Here is a 22,619-nt window from a genome sequence, read left to right on the forward strand (position 1 = left end):
CACACAATATGCAGGGTTGGACTTTTTTTTTTTTTGAGTATACTCATAGAAACCAATCACTTCCCCCCACCCCCACCCCCGCTACTTAACCTGCGCAGGAAAAATCGCAGCAGTGATTTGGTTGCTGTGTGTATGAATCCTGCTGAGCAACAAAAGGACGCTACAAGGAAGAACGGCCATGTTTGACTCTATCTCCTCTGCTGGTGGCGCTGTTGCTAGTCTGTTAAATGTTTAAGCTGCAGTTATGCTTTTATTAAGAAGATATTACATAAGAAGATATTACATGTATTTTTTTTTTATATATATTATATAAGAAGATATTACATGTATTTTTTTTTTTTTTAAGAAACTTGTCTAGGTACCTGAGTTTGCCTTGGTATCCTCTTGCTCTATCCTCATCTCTATTAAAGCAATATGTAGACAGAAAGTGGAAGGGACAGCACATTGAGAGCCAATCAAAAGTACTCTATAGAAGGAACATGCTGATAGGAGGAACAAGGAGAGTCAGCAGAGGGATGACCTAAATAGTGAGCTTCTGTTCATTTATATTCCAATCACAGGCTGGGGTGAATTTTATTAATGGTTTTATTTTCAATCTGCCTATATCACTGTGTTGACAGCCTTGCCTTGCTTGGTATTGGTGTTGTCCAGCTAACCATTCTATAGTGTGTCAGCTATTCATCTGCCATTCAGACACTTTCAATGGTAATGAGATTATTGCACCGTATATGTATTTAAAATGTGTATATATATATATATTTATATATATATTCAATTTTACAGTCCTGTATTAAACAACTGCAATGCCAGATGGTAAGTTGTATGGACCCCACAATACACAATACAATCTTTGTATCATCAACTTTAGATTTACCAAAACTATGCAGTATGAGGACTGACCTAAGCTAGCCAGTCAGACGTATTGCACTCTAGGGATCCTCTCTGCATTATTTGTAGAACTCTGTTCTGTTGAATGCAGGGGTTGTGTTCTAATCAGGTTGGTTGTGGGGAACTTTGCTGTGTCAGTTGAGCACCCAGCGAGAGGACCGGCCTCCTGAATGAGGTAGCAAGCACCTGTTGGCACACAATTGGTTGGTCCCCAAAAATACTGACGTTCCCCAGCACCAGCACTGAGGTATACAAAGTGTCAATCAAACTATGAAGCAGGCCTTTGTACTCATTGTTCTGTCTCAGATGCCTTTAAGCCATTTTGCTGTCAGGTCAACATTTATAACCAACCCAGACTAAAGAATTCTCTGTGAATTCTCACAGAATAGAGCGGTGTTCCATCACTAAGGCATGGGATGCCCTTTTGCAAGAAAGGTTCCGGCCATCATTTTATTTTTTTCTATTATTTTAACAAGCCACCCCCCCTTGATGATAGCAAGTTAGGTGTGGAATTGTGAGCTTTGCTTCCTGTTTCTACAGTGAAAGATGGTGATAATAAACCCATAAAGCAAATGTTGGTGCATTATAAAGGCAAATTAAAAAAATTGTTGTGAAATCCCATGAGCAGGTTCCAGTCCTTCACTTTTGAATAGAATAGAGAGTCAATGGGCCGGATTTTTGGTTTTGGTTGGACTACTCTCTAAGCCAGCGGTCTCAAACTGGCGGCCCTCCTCCAAACTACGAGTCCCATCATACCTCTGCCTATGGGAGTCATGCTTGTAACTGTCATGTTTGCAATGCCTCATGGGAATTGTAGTTCTGCAACAGCTGGAAGGCCAGCAGTTTGAGACCCCTGCTCTAAGCCAACCAAGTGAAGCAGTGCAAGAAATTCAATGCTGTATTTCAATCCAATTTTTACACTTTCACATGTACTAAACCACTTGGCCATAAGAACACTTCAACCCATTGTTTAAGACTTTTTTCCCGGGTCAGAACCACTTGCCAAGTGGCCCCTTACAGGTGTGCCTTGAACAAGGAGTTACGCATTTATTGTCTAGCCGGCCCTTGAAACATGACAATTGATATAAAATTGGTTCCATTAACACATCTGCTTTCCCTCTTTTGGTTTTAAGCATCAAATGTTGTTATGTTCAGTATATTGTCTCATCATGGCAGCAAGCACAATATGGCTGAAAGCATTGGACCATAGGTGTGCGCAGCCTATTGCATTAGGGTGTGCACCCCAAAGTTTAAATACACATGCATGTGTTTGCCTACATGTATATGGCCCCGGGACATTACTCTCCCTGCTGGCAAAGTGAAATAGAAGTGTGTGGCACTTCTCTTATGGCAGAGCAGGTCCGAGGGAGATCTTTCCCATCTCCTCACTGGCAAACAGAGCGATAATGCTAATGTGCCCTAGGTGATTAGGGTGTGCCCAGGCACATCCGGCACACCCTGTGCGCACGCCTATGCATTGAACAGAGTTTCATCGTAGAATCACAGCCAAGCTACAGTCAGAGATATATTGCTGTCTGCATCCTGCTGGGGGATTCCCTTCATTTCCTATCCCAATGACACAACAGGAAGTTAAGAGCATTGCCCAGTGGGAACACAGACACCAATAAAAACCTGACAGATGTTTTACCTGTTCTGCTCTCCATCCAAGATAAAAAAAGTTTTGGCTAGAGTTTCACTTTAATTTAGAATTAAAGCTGGAATTTAATTGCTTCTACTTTTCCTTTTCCTCCTCATCAACATGCTAATACAATCTTTCCATTTTCTTCACACACCTTATTTTAGGTTTAGCAATGTCATAACTGGTTCCCTGAGCTTCTCTGTGCAATGCAGAGAGATTATGGCTGGTGGGAGGGGCCCACAGGGTGATCTACATACCTTGGTGAAATCATTGCACCACCCTGCTTCTGTACACCTTTTAGGAGCCTTCAGCCCTGATGCAAACCATAGGCTGGCTCATAGGAGGGGTTATGCAAATATCAATATGCCTCAATAGCTCAGTGTGAAGGAGTGAGTGTTCCTAGGCAGGTTGTAAAGCCCACATGTGATGCTGAGCCCCCATGATTGAAAGAATTAAAATCCAAAGGATGAAAGGGGTAGGCCAGGGAGGAAAGTGCTAGATGATGTTGGACATCTTCTAGCCAGTAAATATGACAGGCTCTATCTTACTTGCTGCAGCTTTTAATGCACATTGTGAGAAGCTCACAGTGTGCAGTAAGATCAGAGTAAGCTATTTTAGTACAGGAGGGGAGCCTATACAACTGTGCAAGACTGAAGGGAAGGCTGGAGGTCAGATTTAAAGTGTTACTAAACCCAGGAGCCTGCATTCACTATATCTGGGCTTCCAGAGTAAACAGAACATGGAATGCAATTATTTTAGTAAATATAAATGGATAGATACCTTTTCTTATCAGCCGTATATAGCAGTGTTGTGACTTCTATCCTTTTTTGGGTTAAAGCATGTAGGAGGAGTTTTCATTCTCCTCTGACTGTCCTATGAGGCTGCAGGACCCCTGACCCTCTGTCTGGACAGTGCTGATTGGCCCTGTTCTGATCACATGCACCCTCCCAAAAAAAAAAAAACCTCTCTAGAAATACACACCAAACTGAGCATGTGCAGAGTGACCCCCAAAGGCTCCGTTCTGTCAGGAGATGGATTGGGGACTGTGGAAGAAGGGGAGGATCGGGGAGACATGATCAAGCAGGTGTTTTTTAGACAATGAAGATGATTAACCCCTTATATTCCACATTGAGTATAACAAGCATGCTTTACTGCATATACATACTAATTTTACTGTTGTGGGTTTAGTAAAACTTTAATAAAGAAGAATGACACATTTGCAGCACTATGTAAAATTTATTTAAGAAATATTTCAATAAATACATACAGAAGAACAGAGGAGGAGAAATAACAATGTAAAGATAAATTGGATACGTTTTATAATAATCTTTTATATGCAAATGATTTGGGTCTGACTTCTGTAATATTGTTTTCTTTTTTTAATAAATTAAAAATGTTCTTTCCCAGCTGTTGTCACTGTTGCCTAATTATTGATGGTTATTATTTATTGCACATTAATAGCCGCCATTGTTTTATAAAAGGAAAGAGGTTTTTTTTTTTTAAAACAGGTCTCCCAGCTGCAGAGGAACCACAAGTCCCAGCGTGTTCGGTCCGCCTGGGGCTGTAGCTTTCTCCTCGAGCTGCTCAAGCACCAGAATCATTGATACATTTACAGGTTATATAGTTGCACAAAACAGATCAAATCTCAGAAAAAAATTAAAGCACGTAATTAGCAAGCAAGAGAAGTCTATGTCAGATGGGCACTTCGGCCGTTTCTGAAAAATCTGTATTTTTTTTGTTGCCCGCCCAGTATGCTAAAGGCAAAGGGGTCAGCACGTCACCTTTTAAATGCTTCTGTTGCCATGGTTGGTTAATCCCAACCACAGCACCACCTGCATGGGTTTCCTCCAACACTCCAAAGACATGCTGGTAGGTAAATTGGCTCTAGTATATGTATGAATGTGAGTTAGGGAACTTAGATTGTAAGCTCCTTGAGGGCAGGGACTGATGTGAAAGTGCAATATATTGGGGACTTTGGAAGAAGGGGAGGATCGTAAATTGATGGCGCTATATAAGTACCTGTGATAACAACTTTTAACAAGCTGTTCGCAGGTATTTAGCAAGTTGCAAAATGTGTTAAAGGCTTCCAAGGGCCAGCTTAAAGCTACAGCAGCCAACATTTGCATTCAATGCGCAAAGGCTGGAACTGTAAAATGGACATTGAATGTTAACTTTTGGACCATGTTACATGTTACACACCTATTTAGGGTGTAATATGGAGCAACAAGTAGTGCCAGATGGACTTATAGTTCTCAATGGAACACGATCACAGCACTCGCAATCTATTTTCTCTTTCTCCAGCTCTTTAAAGGTTATTTTACACTGTTGACCAGGGGGTGGTAAAAACAGGCAGCTGATCCAAAGACTCCCAGCCCCCCCCCCCCCCCAATTCTAAATGATCATAGATTGTAGATGGTCGAATCCTGGCTGGTTGAGAGGGGACCGGCCGAGATTCGATCCATCTGTGGGCAGGCTGGTTGTACTGAAATCAATCCATCAATTGACTTTAGTACAACCAGACTGTCAGCTGTTTTTCATGTAATCATTACCGGTGGCTATAGCTGCCAGCAGTGATCATTGCATTCTGCTGGCAGGAAAGGCTCACCAATGGCAGAACACAATAGCACTGTGGGAGGGATTGGTGGCGAAAAGAAAGAAAATTGTATAATCTTTGGGCTGCTTAACATTGCAGCCTGGGAGGGCTATACACATGCCATGGCCGTGATGCTTCACTTCACAGCTGCGACAATTTTACCTCCTGATGCAAAGTCTGACCATCAGCACTACATGTCAAATTCGTTCAATGTGATCAATGGGGCCGCACCGCAACTGCAAGCCAAACGGCATTGAATAGTTATAACAAAAAACTTTTAAGAGTAAAACTGGCAGACCAAAGGGGAACCAATAAAAGAAGCTCATTGCTAGGCTTTGGATACACTATAAATTACTGACAGGTTCACTTTAACCACATGCTGCCTGCCCACGGTGCAGCTATTGTTCTGGGACGCCGTCATATGACGGCGCACCAGAACAGCCTCTCTTGCGCGCCCGCGGGGGGAGGGGGGGGGGCGTGCAGTGCAGCGATTTTGGCCCTGATCTCAGTAAAGAGCCAATGACATGGCTCTTTGCTCATGTGATTAGCTGTGTCCATTCACAGCCGGTCACATGTAAATGAGGAAGTGCCGTCAGAGTGTGTGGCAAGGAGAGCCGATTAGCGGCTCCTCCTCACAGGGGAGACTAGGACAGGTAATCAGGGCACTGATGATTACAGAAGCATGAAAAACAGTGCCAATCAGTGTCCACCATCAGTGCCCACCATCAGTGCCCAGAATCAGTGCCCATAGTGCTGCCAGTCAGTGCCTGCTCATCTGTGCTGCCCATCAGTGTTGCCCGTCAGTGTCCATCAGTGCCGCTCATCAGTGCCCATCAGTGCCCATCACTGCTGAGTGCCAGTGCCGCCTCTCAGTGTCCATTAGTGTCGCCTATCAGTGCCCATCAGTGTGGCATATTGGTACCACCTCATCAGTGCCACCCCATCAGTGCCCATAAGTGCCACCACATTAGTGCCACCTCATCAGTGGCCATCAGTGCAGCCTCATCAGCGCACATCAGTGAAGGAGAAAAATTATTTATTTTCAAAATTTTCTCACAAAAAATAAGAAAAACTTTTTTTTTTTTCAAAATTTTCTCTTTTTTCTTTTTTTTTTTTTGTAAGAAATAAAAAACCCAGCAGTGATTAAATACCACCAAAAGAAATCTCTATTTGTGTGAAAAAAATGTTATATGGGTACAGTGTAGCATGACCGCGCAATTGTCATTCAAAGTGTGACAGCACTGAAAGCTGAAAATTGGCCTGGGCAGGAAGGGGGTGAAAGTGCCCGGTGTTGAAGTGGTTAAAGGAAAAATATACTGAGAGCAATATGGAGGATGCCATTGTTAACTCCTTCCTTAAATGCTATTTTCCTGGCTGTATCTGGCCTGATTACCTCTAAAATGGAACAAGCAGCTAGTGAGATGAAAGTCAGAAATTGTGATTAATTTAACAGCCAGGCAAGTAGCATTTTTAGGAAATGGGTTCAGCAGTGGAAGCCTTTGTATTTTCTCAGTGCAGATGTAGATGAACTTGATATATAAATGTGTTTTCTCCCTGTGGGAAAACGGCTGCAATGTTTAGCCGGGAGCCGGTGATTGCACAAATATTTCCTTGGCACGCCCCACTGATATCTTTAGAAAAACCAAAGGTGCCCATCTGACATTTCCATATAGCCGGTCCCAATGTCTTAATTGCAGCAATAATGGTGAGAATTTTGTAAACGCTCGCTTTCTGGCAGAAGAAGCATGCAAACACAGACTTATTAAGGTGCCACAAATCAGAAGTGATGCAGCAAGCACGGGGAGAAAAAAATGTGTCACAAGTTACAGAGAAAAGATCGTCCTAACTATTCTTTCACTGAACGCAAACAAAAAACAAAACAAAAAAAAATTCAAGGCGCAAAGAAAGTGACCACAGGAAGAGATGCAAGGGAACAAAGGAGCACACATAATCTTCCAGTGGCTGCACAGGGGCAATCATTCCTGCAGGGGGCGTACTGGAGGACATCTGTAAGCCGGAGACGCTTTCTTCTCGCAGCAATAGTGGTTCTTGCCGGTGGGCCAAGTCACGTGAGTGCAACATTGCCTAAAAAAAAAAAAAAAAAGAGAGAAGAACAATTCATTATGTAATTCATTAAGGCTGGATTCACACCTATATCTCCCCCAATGCATTCTCTGTTAAAGTAGAAGTCCACCCTAACACTAAAATCCCTGCATCTATAGATCTCCATGATCTAACACCTATCTAACCCTGTAAAGAGGAAATCAGTAAACTTACCTTTATTAAAGCCGATCCGACCCAATCTCATGCTGAGCTGTCAGCCGTGGCTTCGCTGTGTAGGCACTAGGCAGGTGTAGAGAACACAGCCGACAACGGAAGCCCCATAAGAAGTCTATGGGTGACATCACTTCCCATTCATTTCACAGCCATTGTCGGCTGTGTCCTCTGCAGAGCTGGAGACTGCATTGGATCGGCTTCAAAAAAGATATGTATACTAAATTCTTCTTTACAGGGCTTGATAGGTTAGTTTTAGATCGTGGAGATCTATAGACGCAGGGATTTTAGTTTTAGGGAGGACTTATCCTTTAATACCAATGGAAACACATAACAATGCTTGTCAATGCACCTTAGTGTGAAGTAATGTTCATTGTCATATGCTTTTATCGTGAGTTGCAATGTACCTTGTATTGGATGTCAACACGCATCATATTGCACATAGCAAGTATTGACATGGGTCACCATGCATACCTCTCTCTTGGCTAAGGAGTCCAGCCTGTCCCACAGACAGGAATATGCATGAGAGGAGAACCAGAAATCCAGTCCAAGGTTGAGAAAATCCTCTTCCATACTGCAAACACTAACACTATGGCCTAAAGAGTGCGTCAGGACTGCCTTAAAAAAGCAGACAGAAGCTTCGGCCATTTTTGCGCCCCCCCAAAAATTTTGAGCACCAGCCGCCACTGGGTTTAACATAAGACAAGATTGTTAAACCCAGTTCTCCATCTTGCTCTAGTTAGTTTCTATGTCTCCTCAAACAGGACATCCATATTCAGTTCTTTGATCTGCATCCTGTTCACCCAAAGGAAGTTTCCATCTCTTGGTGGGATATGGTCATGTTGGAAAGTTTATCTCTCACCCTTTACTTTCCTCTTATATTTCAAGATGGATCCCGTACCAGTGCTCTGTTTTTCTCCCATCATGTCAAATTGACATAGCCGACCTTTAACTAACTCCATGGTCTAGGGTTCCTAGTTCCTAGGTTCACTCATATATTTAGTAGAGTACATCTTGTCAGGACAGGATCTGCCCGGGGCTTGGTACCAGTGTACCGGGCTTCCGGGGCGTGAGGTAGGACGCTCGCGGGTTGCCTAGGTAGCACGCGGCTACCTAGGCAACCCGCAAGCGTCCTACGTCAGGACCTGGAAGTCTGGTACGCTGGTACCAAGCTCCGGGCAGATCGAGTGAAGCGGCAGCACATATGGGAGCAACGGGTGCTCTGGCTATTTGTACATGCTAAAGATTTTAAGAAACAAATGTGAGTGTAACTTTTGATTTTTTAATAAAGTTCCTTTGTGTTATGAATTACACTGTGGGTCCCCTTTTATAATTTTATGTGGCAACGGATATTGGAAATTGTCTGGAGGAGTGCTGATTGCTACCCGGAGGAGGTTCCAGGACCGTGGTGTGTGCATGCAGACTGAGGTGGAGAGCCAAGATCCTTTAAATTATCCAAAGCGCCAGACTTTTGTCTTAAAGTGGAGTTCCGGGCACAGAAATGATTTTTCAACAAACATACCCCCGGGACAGTCAGGGCTAGTACATTCCACAATGGCTAGCCTCTGATCTGACCCGGTTCGCACTTACCTTTTAGAAGAAATACTTACTTATAAAATTTCTTCCACAGCATTTCCATCTCTCTTGTGGGCAGCTGAAGCCGGCGCGGTCCTCTTCGGCGTCTTCTTCCGCGTCTTCTTCTCCCAGAATGCGCCTGCACCGGCCCCTCTCGTCACTTCCGGTGCGGCGCCGCATTCCTCCACAGCTTCTGGGCATGCCCAGAAGCTGTTTAGCAGGGGAATGCGGCGTCGCCCGGAAGTGACGAGCGGGGCCGGTGCCGTCGCATTGATTCCTGGGAGCAATGACGTTCAGCTCCCAGGAATCATCGCGAGACAGGAAGTGACAGCGGAGCCGCAGCGCTGAGGGAGGAAGTACCCTGAGGTGAGTATTTACGATCTTCAATTACAAGGTGAGTAAACAAAAAAAAAAAACCTAACTATCCAATTCCTTTTCAGGTGATGTCGAACTAGCAGACTGGCACAAAAAAAAAATATCGATTTTGTGCCGGAACTCCGCTTTAAGGGTAGGTTTGCACTACCTAAGGGGCTCACAGAGGTGTGGTGGAGGTGTTCTCTTGCCATCTGCTCTTCTAAGTTTTGATATAATACAAAGAGGATTCCATTGTACACCATTGGGACTTTATGCAATTTCAGTTATGCATATGTGAAGGGACTACTTTGACTTGTGCATTCACGTGCAAAATCAACCTGTGGTTTGACTTTTTGGTGCACTATAGGGCTCAAGGAGAGTAGCCCTGAAGCGCTGCTAGTGTATATGTGGGACTTTGGTTTTATTTATACACCCGATTTTATGTTTAATAACTTATATAGCAGCAGCTGTTAACTTAACATTAGTAAGTATTGTTAACATACACAGTACTATTTCTTACCATAAGCGCTGAGTGGGTAGGTATTGACTTTTGTCCTCTTACTTGCTCCTTTGTTTTAAATGTTCTACTCTTACATCTGCAATTTTTTATTAAAATAATCCCTGGTGATCCTGCCAGGCACTTCTTGTTATCGATGACAACTCTCTGTTCTTGTCTTCAAGCTGTGCTCCTTCATTGTCACCCTGTCACAAGGGCTTCCAATGGTGATTACCCCACCCCACAGGATCAATCAATGGCCATCTATTTCCACCGTACCCTAAAGCCCCATACACACGCACAGATTGTTGGCCAACTGATCGGCCAACTTTTGTCCAGTGTTGTTTGTTGGTTGAATTGTGCTCTAGACTTGCACTGGACTTTTGTTGGCCAACAAAAACCAACTTCAGAAGTGATGTCATGTGATGGTTAACTTTCCCTGTGTTTTTTCTTCTCTGAGCATGCCCAGTCTTGCTCATCTGATTTTTGTCTGCCGAAATCTGTACTGACTGAGGAACAATCGGCCGTTCTTTGTTGGCCAACAAAAATTTTATAGCAATGCACACCAGATTTTTTTTGGCCGAAAATTCGCAGTTGGTTGTCGGAAGCATCATACTAACAAGCCTGCAATCGGCAGATCGGACGTTGGCAGACAATTTACGGCCAACAATCTGTGCGTGTGTACGGGGCTTTACCCACTTATGGCTGCCATATACCAGCAGATGGAACCTGACGGGTGTCTGCTAACAGCCCCCCCCCCCCTACAAATTATAATTACCAATCTGTGATCCTTCCAAAATGATATTCCCAGATCCCGGGGCACTGTACCCTTCCCCCAAGGTCCACATTTCATGTTCCCACTTTCCAGGTTACGTGCGTCCATTTGAAATGCTAGTGCGTTGCACTAAATTTATGCACGTAATATATTCTTAAACAAATATATGATCACAGTGCAAAAATAAAAAAACAAATATATATTAATGCAGAAATTGTGGAAAAACTTATAGTGGAATAATAGAAAAGTCCCATTGGGATATGCAAACAAAGGAAAACAGCGTGTCTTCCTGGCATCCTATATTAAAAGTGCCACCAGCCAACACCTTCAACCAAAATGATAATGGGATGCTCGCTTACTGATTTTCCGATAATCCCTTAAATCAAGGCCACCCTCCAACTAGTTTTAATGTCAACCGAAGACACTGTCAGTTAGGAAAGTGTATCCAGGCTGCCAACATTAAAAATGTATGCAATGCAAAAGGAAAAAAGTCTCTCCATAGTGTAAAAAAAAAAAAAAAAAAAAACTCTTAAAATGTTTATTCTATAAAGACATATAATGTAAAAGCAATGAGCATGTAAAGTAGCAGTTGGTCTTGGCCGGTCCCTACACCTAAATATGTCCATCAAACCCACTGTAGGAGTTGTTCGTGCCTAGATCCCATATCTATCCCCACAATTAATGCTTTTTTGAGTTATTGCGCATGTGCAGTAAAGTGATTGTAAACAATCACCTTACAAAATAATTAATTCAGTTAAAATAGAAATGAAAGATAAACAATTTTGTATAGATTAAAAAAAAAAACATTATAAATACCTTTTTTTCTCTTTTTATACAGTAAGTGATCACATTCCCTCTGTTCTCAGCTGCATAAAAGCTGGGGAGAGGAGAAGCAGCAGCACACTGAGCTTCCCAGTGAATGGCTGTGCAGCTGGGGCGTTTCAGGACAAGTTTAATCATTGGAGTAGAGTACAATGGGTTCCCAGCACAGTTAGTGTGCTCTCCTGCTTAGTGTGGTCAGTTTTTATAGGAAAGCAGAGGGACTGGTATGAACACCAGGGATTTCACATAAAGGAAGCAATACAAAGAGAACAGAAGGCTTCTTCATACAAGTACATGGTACATCAGGTACTGTATATAGCAGGAAAATGAAGTGTTTGGGTAACAAACACTTTAAATAAGGTTGATGCTGGGATCCTGGGCATGGCCCTGGACATAGAACTAATGGGACAGTGGGCAAAGATGCAGGACTGTCCCAGCAAATCTGGGACAGTTGACAATAATGTACTTCACTTTCTCCCCACCCCATCGGAGACCTAGCTTCATTTAAGCAAAGATCATAAGAATGGGTGCAGGACAGGTGGGTATAAATCATTGATGGTTTACTTACGAGGGGGCCTCAACTGCAGTCCCAAGGGGACCTACATAATATTAAGCATACGTAATGCTCCAGAAGACTGCCATATTCAACGGCAAAACAAAACAAGTGTCAAAGGGCTGCCTGTAGACCTCAGGCCTCACATTGGGCACCAGGTCTATAAACACTCTTCTCTTGCAGATCCTGCTTTGTTACAACCCACCTAATTGTACTGTAGACCTGTTGCTCTGCCCTGCGTGGGCACCGCTCAGCTTTGATTTTTATACAGCAATAACGCAGTGCCAGCGCTGAGACAAACACCCAGTACAGGAATGGTGCTGTGGGGCCGACAATCTCTCTACGGTATTCAATGCCGTTATTACGCTCCTCAGACTGGCTACCTGCTTGGAAACGAGCAATTAAAACAGAGTTGCTAAGGAAGAACCTAATTTTGGCAGTGGAGTTTCCAACCACTGGGGAGACACAGAATTTCCTTGATAATTAATGACCTCATTAGAATCTGCACAAAACTGGGACATTGGAGCCTACAGAGGAAAGGAGACGTTTTAATTGACGACATGGGCATTTAAAGAGAGATTATGACGCGGCTAAATTTAGAAGCGATGGTTACATTATCCATTCGGTAATACGCTGTAGCTGATTTCACCACTGGGACTGGGAATTGGTTCTACCTGAACTTTTCAAATGGAGTCTATCACAAACTCAGCTTGCGGCGTTCACAAACACGCAAACGGGAAGCAAGAGGATGAAGGTATAACTGACGATTTACTTGTCACCTCTCCTTCCTGCACAGATATTCAAGAGGACCTATCAGCAGCACAATAATATGGCTTGCTAAAGTCAAAGCTCTGAGCTGTCATTCTTGTCGCCAACGTCATTACTCAAAGTGAACATAGTATCTGCATAGATGCCAGCTGTCCCGGATTTTCTGGGACAGTCCCCCATCTCAGTCCTCTGCCCCAATGATGCTGTGTCCCAGGATTATACCATCACCCTGTCCACATCAACATCACTCGTGAGCAGTATATCAAAAAAGAGTATAAACTGAGGTCATTGCAACTGCGAGTGGGCCGTTCATGCCCAGGAGATGGGTGTGTCAAGTGTGGGCAGTTGGCCTTGGGTGAGGCACTACCACCCAGAAAGTGGGCATTATCTGGTCAGGACTGCTTAGAAGGTATGCATATCAAATATGGGCCATGGGCAGGGACAGTGTCTTGGGACTAATATGTTGGTAAGCACGCATCAGATATATGTATTGCTTCACATAATACCATTAGGGCAGGGACAAGGTCTTCTATTGCCCAGGGCAAAAATGCCAAACCCTGTCAACATCAACATCACTCGTGTGCAGTAAATCAAAAAACAGTAGAAACTGAGGTCACCACAACTGCGAAACCATCTGGAAAGTTGATGTGATATTTGCAGGACTACCCAGGAGTTGGGTGATGGGTGTGTCAAGTGTGGGCGGTTGGCCTGGGGTGAGGCAGTACCACCCAGAAAGTGAGCATGGTCTGGTCAGGACTGCTTGGAAGGTATGCATATCAAATATGGGCCATGGGCAGGGACAGTGTCTTCGGACTAATATGTTGGTAAGCACGCATCAGATATATGTATTGCTTCACATAAAACCATTAGGGCCGGGACAAGGTCTTCTATTGCCCAGGGCAAAGATGCCAAATGCCCCCCCAAAAATGTATCAGCATTATGTGTGAGCTAAAAACCCCTCCCTCCCCTGGAGCACTAATCTTTACACTTACCACCTAACTATAAATTCCCTTTGCAAGCCAAAATTCTCCCCAAACAAAAATTTACCCTCTTCCAGCTTAAATCCCCCCTCCCAGCTTAAATCCCCAAATAATCCCCACTAGCACAAATCCACCCCCTAATCCCCCTTCCTAACACAAATTCACTCTCCTTGTACAACCCCCTCCCCCCTCAAATCACCCCTTCTACCATAAATTCTCCCCCTCCTAATTCCCCTCTTCCAGCACATATCCCCCTTGCCCCAGTCCTCTCTCCTAGCATTTATCCCTCCCCTCCCCCAAATTTCTCCTCCTAGCACAAATCCCTTAATCCTCCCTACTAGCACAAATCCACCCCTCCCCCCCCCCCCAATCCCCATTTCTAACACAAATACACTGGCCCATTACTTAGAATTCTAAATTTAACATGAAGAAATACATCTGATGACTGGTGCTTTTTAAACAGTGAGGATAAATGACTTAAAGTTTTGATCTTTAGGGGGAAGATATTTTCTGCTACACTGGCTTCTTATCACACATACCATCAAATAAAAATAGAAATGTTGACCACAGCTAAACAATCACTTACTAAACTAATTAGGGGATTGGAGGACCTTGATTATGAAGAGCGTCTGCAATCGCTTGATTTATTCTCCCTGGAGAAGAGACGCCTGAGGGGGGACATGATAGCAATTTTTAAATATCTCAATGGGGATCTCAGCTTAGAAAAAAAGCTGTTCAGTCGAAGGGATTGCATGAGGACTCGGGGGCATACAATGAGATCAGAGGAGAAGCGTTTTAACCTCAGGCAACGTGGGGGGTTCTTTACTGTTAGGGCTACAAGATTGTGGAATTCTCTACCACAAGAGGTGGTATTGACTATTGGACATGCATCTCAAGGATCAGAACATTCAGGGGTATGTGAGATGATTACAGCCACACACACACCTACACAGGTTGAACTGGATGGACTATTGTCTTTATTCAACCTCACCTACTATGTAACTATGTAACTATGTAACTTGTATTTAACTATACAAAGCTGACAAAGATTTAAAGTTCTGTCAATGTGCAAAATTTGAAGACTCTGTGAATTGTGCATGGCCCTCTATATAAAGCAGCTGGTGTTCATCGGTAGTGACGTAGGAGATGCACAGACGAGGAATTTTTTTTTGCATATGCCGCAAACTGCTGTCTTTCCATCTTGCTGTAAACAGGCTCACTGCAGCATATGTCTGTCAGGACTTTCCTAATTACTTCTTTGTGGAAGAGCGGTTTATGGCAGAGCTCCAACCAATCAGATGCAATAATAGCACTTGTTTATGAAGAAGTAAAAAACTAATTCCAGTTTGCAACTTTTCTTTCCTACTGCTTCTCTGTTATAAAGTATGCCACTTGTGATGGCAATGAGGTCTGACGAACCCTAAACTGTAAGGAGAGAATGGAAAGTGAAGTAAAATCTACCGTCTGTGCCTTAACAGCTGAGGTTGGCACATTTACCAACTAAAAAATCAAGTTAGAAGGAATGCAGAGGCACCAAAAACCTCAACTAACCCAAGGCCTTCAAAGGAAATCTGATGGGGCCTTGTCATAAATAGTCCTGTCATGCAGGAATACATGACTGTGGTAATGACATATAGATGAACATTTATGCACATGGCATAACCACTGTAATGGAGTTACCTTCCTAAAAATTTGCTGCACAAATGTAGTTGAAAATGCTACTCAGACACCAAGTACTATATTACAAAGCCCAAAAAGGTTAATAAGACACAGGAAAGATAAAAGACCTAGTGAAAATATACATCAGATATATATTTATATCAGGTTTGGTCTCTAACGACTCATAATCTCATTTTGATAAATTATATGTTTCTTTATGGATTGTGAAGCCTTGTTCTAAAGAAATATGGATTCCTAAATAGCTGTGTGATCGGTGATGTCACAGGGGGTGGCAATGCCACCAGGTGATGTCGCCAGGTGGCCCCCGTCCTTACCTATTTAAGAACCGCCTGATGGCGGAGCAGGCAAATGGTCGTTAGCCTTCCTCTCGGGCGGATTATTTTTTTCTTTTCCGAATTTGGCAGTGGTGGCGGTGTCATGATTGATGATGGATTTACATCAAGGGACATTGTTTTTTTATTTTTAATAAGGGAATTGTCAAAAACTGTGTGTGTGTTTTTATTTCTTTATGACTTGTTAAAGGAGGCTTTCATATTTCAATAAGCCCCCTGCTTGTAGACTCCCAGAACCACAGCCCTGGCTTGTGGGGTAGAGACCCTTGTCCTCATCCACATAGATCCCCCTGCTCCAAAGCATACCCCTATGTTGAGGGCATGTGGACTGGTGTGGTTCAGGAAAGGGGGCACTCGCTTGTTCCCCCCCTCCTGGCCTGCCGGACTGCATGCTTGGATAAGGGTCTGGTATGGATTTTGGGGGGACCCAATGCCGTTTTTGTTTTAAATTTTGGTGTGGGGTTCCCCTTAAAATCCATACCAGACCCAAAGGGCCTGGTATGGATTGGGGGAACCCCTGCGCCGTTTTCTTCACGTTTTTCTATTGTCGGCATTGCTTTTTTTTTTCAATCAGCTGTCAGCAGGGTAGCCCATTGACAGCTGGTGACTCACCCGTTGTTAAGGATGCAGCGGCTGGCCTCCTAGCCCGTTTCGTAACAACCAGCTATTTACTATGCCCTGATTAAGCAAAGCTTTGCCCAATCAGGGTTTAGAATGCACTGTGCAATGCACTGTGGGGCACTCAGTGGACGAACATCCCGTTGAGCGCCCCGCAAATTTGGGTATTTGCCCAACTCTAAAGATCAGGTGTACTCTACTTAAAGTTCTAAACCTTCATTATATTTTTAATAAAATAACAAACATGTTATACTTACCTGCTCCTTGCAATGGTTTTTCACAGAGCAGTCCCTTTCCTCTTCTTCTGGGGTCCCCCGCCTGTGCTCCTGGTTTAGTCCTCTTCGGTGAGTGCTCACCATAGGAAGCTGCTTTCTATGGGGGTCACTCGTGCGGGCTTGCCACTGAGCACCTACATAATAGAATCTGATTGACAGCAGTGGAAGCCAATGGCTCCTGCTGCTATCAATCTGTCCAGTGAGGAAGGTGAGAGCGGAGAGAGACACTGCTCTTGTGCACAGTGCTGGATCAAAATCAAGCTCAGATAAGTATAAGAAGGGGCTGGGGGGTATCATGCAGAGCAGAAGGTTGTTTACCTTAATGCATGGAATGCTTTAAAGTGGTTCTAAAGCCTCAAGGTTTTTCACTTTAATGCATTCTATGCATTAGGTGAAAAACCTTCTGTGATGTAGCTTCCTTCTGTTGCAAGACTGACCCAATTAGTGACAGAGGCAGTGAATGACTGCTGGGTGTAGGATCCCCTAAGCTTGCACATAATGAACGAGGGGTGTGGGCGCAGTTTGGCATCTTTGCCCTAGGCGCTGGATGACCTTGTCCCGGCACTGACCCTTAGAACTTGCTTAGAACTTTGTTCTGCAAGCTAGAGAATCTCTATGCAGGGTGAGGCTGAGAGTGTGTGGGTCACACCGAATATCTAGGAAGCTAGAGACGTACCTTCTAAATGGTGTGCTCTTACAGAAGGGAGATCTTACTACAGATCATTACATGCTTCACCATAACCCCGGTATATTCTTACAGGGTGGGCAGTCCTCTTTCACATAAAAGTGGTCCCAGAGGTGGATTTGCAGCATAGTTGAGTGAGGGCAAGATGGCCCCTACTTGACTCTATGGCCTTGGAGAACCAGAGAGAGACATCATACGTCACTTCCTCCCAACGGCCCTAAAGGACCCGTTTTTTTTCATGCTGTAATGAATGTATTTTTTTATTTTTATTTTTTTTTTTTTTTTTGCTTTTAAGTGTAGATGTGAGATTTGAGGTCTTTTTGACCCCAGATCTCACATTAAAGAGGACCTGTCCTGCTTATTTCTATTACAAGGGATGTTCACATTCCTTGTAATAGGAAGAAAAGTGATCACAACATTTTTTAAAGGGACAATGTAAAAATAAAAAATAGAAGGTAAAATAAATAAGAAAATTTAAAGCTCCCCATCCCTCCGAGCTCGCGCGCAGAAGCGAACACATATGCAAGTAGCACCCACATATGTAAACGGTGTTCAAACCACACATGAGGTATCACCATGACCGTTACAGCGAGAAAATAGTTCTAGCCCTAGACCTTCTCTGTAACCCTAAACTGGTAGCCTGTAGAAATTTTAAAGTGTCGCTACGGAGATTTTTAAGTACCAATGTTTGTCGCCATTCCACGAGCGCGCATAATTTTAAAGCATGACATGTTGGGTATTTATTTACTCGGCGTAACATTATCTTTCACGTTATAGAAAAAATTGGGCTAACTTTACTGTTTTCTTATTTTTTTAATCAAAAAATGTATTTTTCTCCAAGAAATTGTGTTTGTAAGACCGCTGCGCTAATACGGTGTGACATAACGTATTGCAACGATCTCCATTTTATTCTCTAGGGCAGTGATGGCAAACCTTGGCACCCCAGATGTTTTGAAACTACATTTCCCATGATGCTTAACTACACTGCAGAGTGCATGAGCATCATGGGAAATGTCGTTCCAAAACATCTGGGGTGCCAAGGTTTGCCATCACTGCTCTAGGGTCTCTGCTAAAAAATATATATATATATATATATATATATATATATATATATATATATATATAATTTTGGGGGGTTCTATGTAATTTTCTAGCAAAAAATACTGATTTGAACTTGTAAACAACAAGTGTCAGAAATAGGCCTGGTCCTTGAGTGGTTAATTTTGCTTTCTTGAATATACATAGCACACAGTGCTGTATATTGGCCTAGGCCAACAAGGCCCAGGCCTAGGGCAGCACTTTACAGGGGGGGCAGCAAAAAGCTGCACCCTGCACGAAAAAAAAAAACAGCCTCCTCCGGGCATGAAAATGGTCCCCGCCGGCTTGCGCTACCCTTTTTGTATAGTGCCAGTCTTATGTGGTGAATTGGGCCGGTAGGCAAATCAGTCTGGTACCCCCATAAAGCGGTCACGCTGCTATCTACCAGTATGATAATCCCGGCCGGTCAGGACATTTTGACAGAACGCAGGCCACCGACCACACTTAATACAACTGGCCCGACGGCCGCCAATGCTAATAAGTGTGGCACTGCAGCCAAATGCTCTGCCTACTCTCCTCTGCCCCCAGGCACTGATGGGCACTTATATGCTGCACTGATGGCCACTGATGAGGCGGCAATGGTGGGTACTGATAAACTGCACTAATGGGCACTAATGAGGCTGCACTGATAAGGCAGCACTGATATGCTGCACTGATGGGCACTGATATGCTGCACTGATGAGGCTGAACTTATAGGAACTGATGAGGCTGCACTAATAGACTGTGGTTGTGGTCTGTGGTTTACAGATGACAGGGCGGGTCATGAACAGGAAGGGGTGTGGCATTTACAGGAAGGGGTGGGTCATATTTAAATTAGGGGGTGCACAAGTTTAGTCAGGCCTAGTGCAGCACCAAACCTAAATACGCCACTAATAGCACATTTCAACCAAACAGATGAAAATGGTTACAAAGTATTGGAGGATTAACTGATGAAAATGGCTGACTTAACCCTTAAAGTGCATATCAGGGGCAACCATTTTTTTCTGTTTTAGAGGCAAGGATTGTAGTGGCCAAGGATTAGAACCCCCTGATGAGTTTTTACTGTTATCTGGTGGTCTGTTAAAGAGATTTCCTCTCAATTCCTGTCCTGCTAACAACGGTTTCACCTAAGGGGACCTTTCACAGTGCATGCGCTCATCAATGCTTGGGCCCAGGTGGGGACTGCGGTCATTTGAAAATCAAACATTAAGGCTGGGTTCACAATAGTGCAAATAGAATGGCAGATTTCCCCGCATCCAATTCACATGACAGTAGAGTGTGCCCGGCTCTCCATCGAGCCTGTTTACACATCTCTGTGGTGGCGGTGAAGTAAATTGGACAGGGGTCCTCTGCGTCTTTGGCTCCGTTTCAGGTCTGAATTCAGGCAAAAATTTGGGCCCCCGAAACCGAGAACAGGGACGCACCGGACCCCTGCTGTGAGCCACATAAGTGTGAACCCAGCCTAAGGCGGTTTTCCAACTTAGGAATAAGCCATGTGACTGTATGCAGTAATAAATACAGAGTTCCACTGTAAAATACCGTCCCATGTTACTACACACACCGTCCATCTCTATATTGCAATTAGGAGGGACAGTACTGAGCCTGTGCCCTCTCCCCAAGTCCAGCGTATCTATGCCACCTCACTCCCCAGGACAGAATGGGTTTCTCACCGTGTACTGATGCGCTTGTTAACTCCTTTCTTCCCATTAGCATGTGGCCAGGCTACGAGTCTCCATAACAAATTCGGTCCCGGTTGCTTTTGAGAAACGGACCCCTGGGGAGGAAGCCATATCACTGACCCCCTCATTACTGGAGGACCCGTCACTTACACCAGGTACCACGCTTCACAACTGCCTACAATGTTTCTTGCACAATAATTTTGGTTACCCATAGCAACTACTTTGCTCCACAGACTTGTCCTGTCAAGTTAACCTTGTAGTAGTGGTTTTGCTTCATACCCCATATGTGCTTTACTGACCCTAGTTCATTCATACGCCAGGAACCATCATGACTTCAGATCAGGTTCAGTCCATTTGATTTAACTTTTACTTGAAATATCTTAATTATACAGTTCAAAGTAAACATTAGCAATTGACTGTCTTTAACTATCTCTATTAAGCTACCCAGGCATTCATCCACAAGGTAGTAGGCCATGCTTGGTGCTCTTCAGGGACTGTGGATCTCCAGACTCCCGATGCCTTGTGATGCATATAAATTTTGCAAAATGGTGCCACAGACACAAACGGGTTGGTTTATGATGTTTCAAGAACTTACTAACAAATTACGACTGTAATGTAAATCTGTTATTTTTCGGTTATATATGGTTATTTTGGGTATTTATTGCTATTTTTTCTAATAAAATGCCTTACAGCCATTTAAATCCATATCAAGTTGTGTTTTATTTCGGTCAAGTGGGTGGGTATCTTTGGGGTATGTGAGTGTTTGGGGGGGTTACCTCTGAACTACCCTAGTAAAGATATTTTGGCTGGACATATGACGGAAAACATCCTTATAAAGTTAAAAAAAAGTTAGGATTAAGAACTGTTTCAGGTTTATAACTTTTTCTTTTCTACCCTTTCCACGTATAAATCTTGCCCTCTTGCTTCTGAGGATTAAAACCAGAAATAGAACTTTTCTGGAAGAAGTTAAAGGAAAAACTAGTCAAGTCAAAAAACAGAGAACAACAACAAATAGAGAAATATAAGATGGCTTACCAGAGCCAATGCTTACCATGTATGGCAAGTCCCCTGCTCTGTATCAAGTTCTAGGTATGGTTAAGGTTTGGATTTTCTGTGTGGTGGGTATGCAATGAATCCTGAGGGTTTGTGGTTTGCAGCTCCAATGAATTTCGATGGACTGGATTTTAAAGGACCCATAATACCCTACCCTTCAACTATTGTCAGCAGGGTTCAAATGGTCAATAATGGGAACTGTGTTATGTTACAGCCCCCTTTCTTTAAAAAGACGGGTTCCCAGCAGTTATTTGTCAATGTGTGTTGGAGTAGTAGGGAGAGCTGACAATCTGTGTAGGGAGATTTGAAAGAAAGTGCAATACTCTACTACATTTTGCAGTACATCACTACATAATGTGCTTGTGCAGTAGAGTGCCTCAAAGCACCGCATATTTATTTCCATATATATTAATTTAGTCAATCCCATTTAATAACAAATGTCAGGTAGGCATGCAGAGGCATATGTTCTGCATGTGGAGGTAGAAGGGGATGGGAAGGTTCTTCTGGACAAAGTGCCTGATCTGTAAACCTCCCCCATAAGGTGGAACTCAATGTTGGTCATGCTATAGAGGCTGCTCCAGCTGTAGCATGCCATCAGTGAGTAGCTGTGTGAGTGCTGTAGAAGAACAGGCTTTGGGGTTATTTTCACTACGTCAACGGCTTATTGTTCAGGACACGTGCAGTGGTTTGGCACCTTTTGTGCAGGCAACCAAAATAGTAAGCCACAGCGAGATGGGGATTAGTGATACAATCTCTCACGTTCCTGATTGGTGGGTTGAAATTATTGAGGACATTGTTATCTACAGTGACACTGGGGACTCGGAGTCCTCCGCTGTCCCAGTGTCCACTGTCCCGGTGTCCCAATTTGTCTCAGTGTGGCTCCTGATCCCCTTGCATACAAGCTACAATACAACATTGCAACATTTAGCCTGGGATGTTGCATATGCTGTGGAGTGTTTGTGGTCTAACCAAGCTGCCTCTATACTGTCCAGCCACTGTGCAATATTTGTGACTATTGTCTCTCAGATAATACTGTACACTCTAAAGTTTATTCACTGCCTATTTAATAGTCTATATAGTCTGAAAATTGAATATTTTGGGAATAGTTGGTGGTATAGGGGTGGGATGGGGTTTGGGGAATGTGGGGTTATGGTTTGAAGTGTTTTTGTGCACTCTGTTTTAAAAATGTATCAAACATTTAGGACACTGCAGTGTGGTACTGCAAAAAATGAAGCCCAAAAACTACCATTAAACTGTTGAGCCGCTGGCCAATTTGTACAAAGTTGGACTCTAGATTTTTTTTATAATAGAAAATCTTTCTATAGCTTTTATATCTCTTGTGGTAGCTTCTTCCACCGGTCAATTCCAGCCTATCATAAGTTGATAAAAAAAATCATGTGTTGTAGCCCAAACTACCTAAAAAAACTTTCTTTTCAAGTTGAAATGAATCAGATTGGAGTGCTACTGCTGTATTTAAGCCAAACTAAATAAAATAATAAATTA

General features: G+C 43.4%; 1 protein-coding gene across 1 annotated transcript in view; it reads right to left on the bottom strand.

Annotated features, from left to right (window-relative positions):
• Positions 1-6,426: 6,426 nt before the first annotated feature.
• The window catches only part of SPA17 (sperm autoantigenic protein 17), a 142,317-nt gene continuing 126,124 nt past the window's right edge, over positions 6,427-22,619 (bottom strand). The window contains exon 9 of the mRNA XM_082273539.1: positions 6,427-7,205. The gene's annotated coding sequence lies outside the window, so the exon portion shown is untranslated. The remainder of the gene's footprint in view (positions 7,206-22,619) is intronic.

Source organism: Pelophylax lessonae, assembly GCF_965119305.1.
Source record: "Pelophylax lessonae genome assembly, chromosome: 12".
NCBI classification, from domain to species: domain Eukaryota; kingdom Metazoa; phylum Chordata; class Amphibia; order Anura; family Ranidae; genus Pelophylax; species Pelophylax lessonae.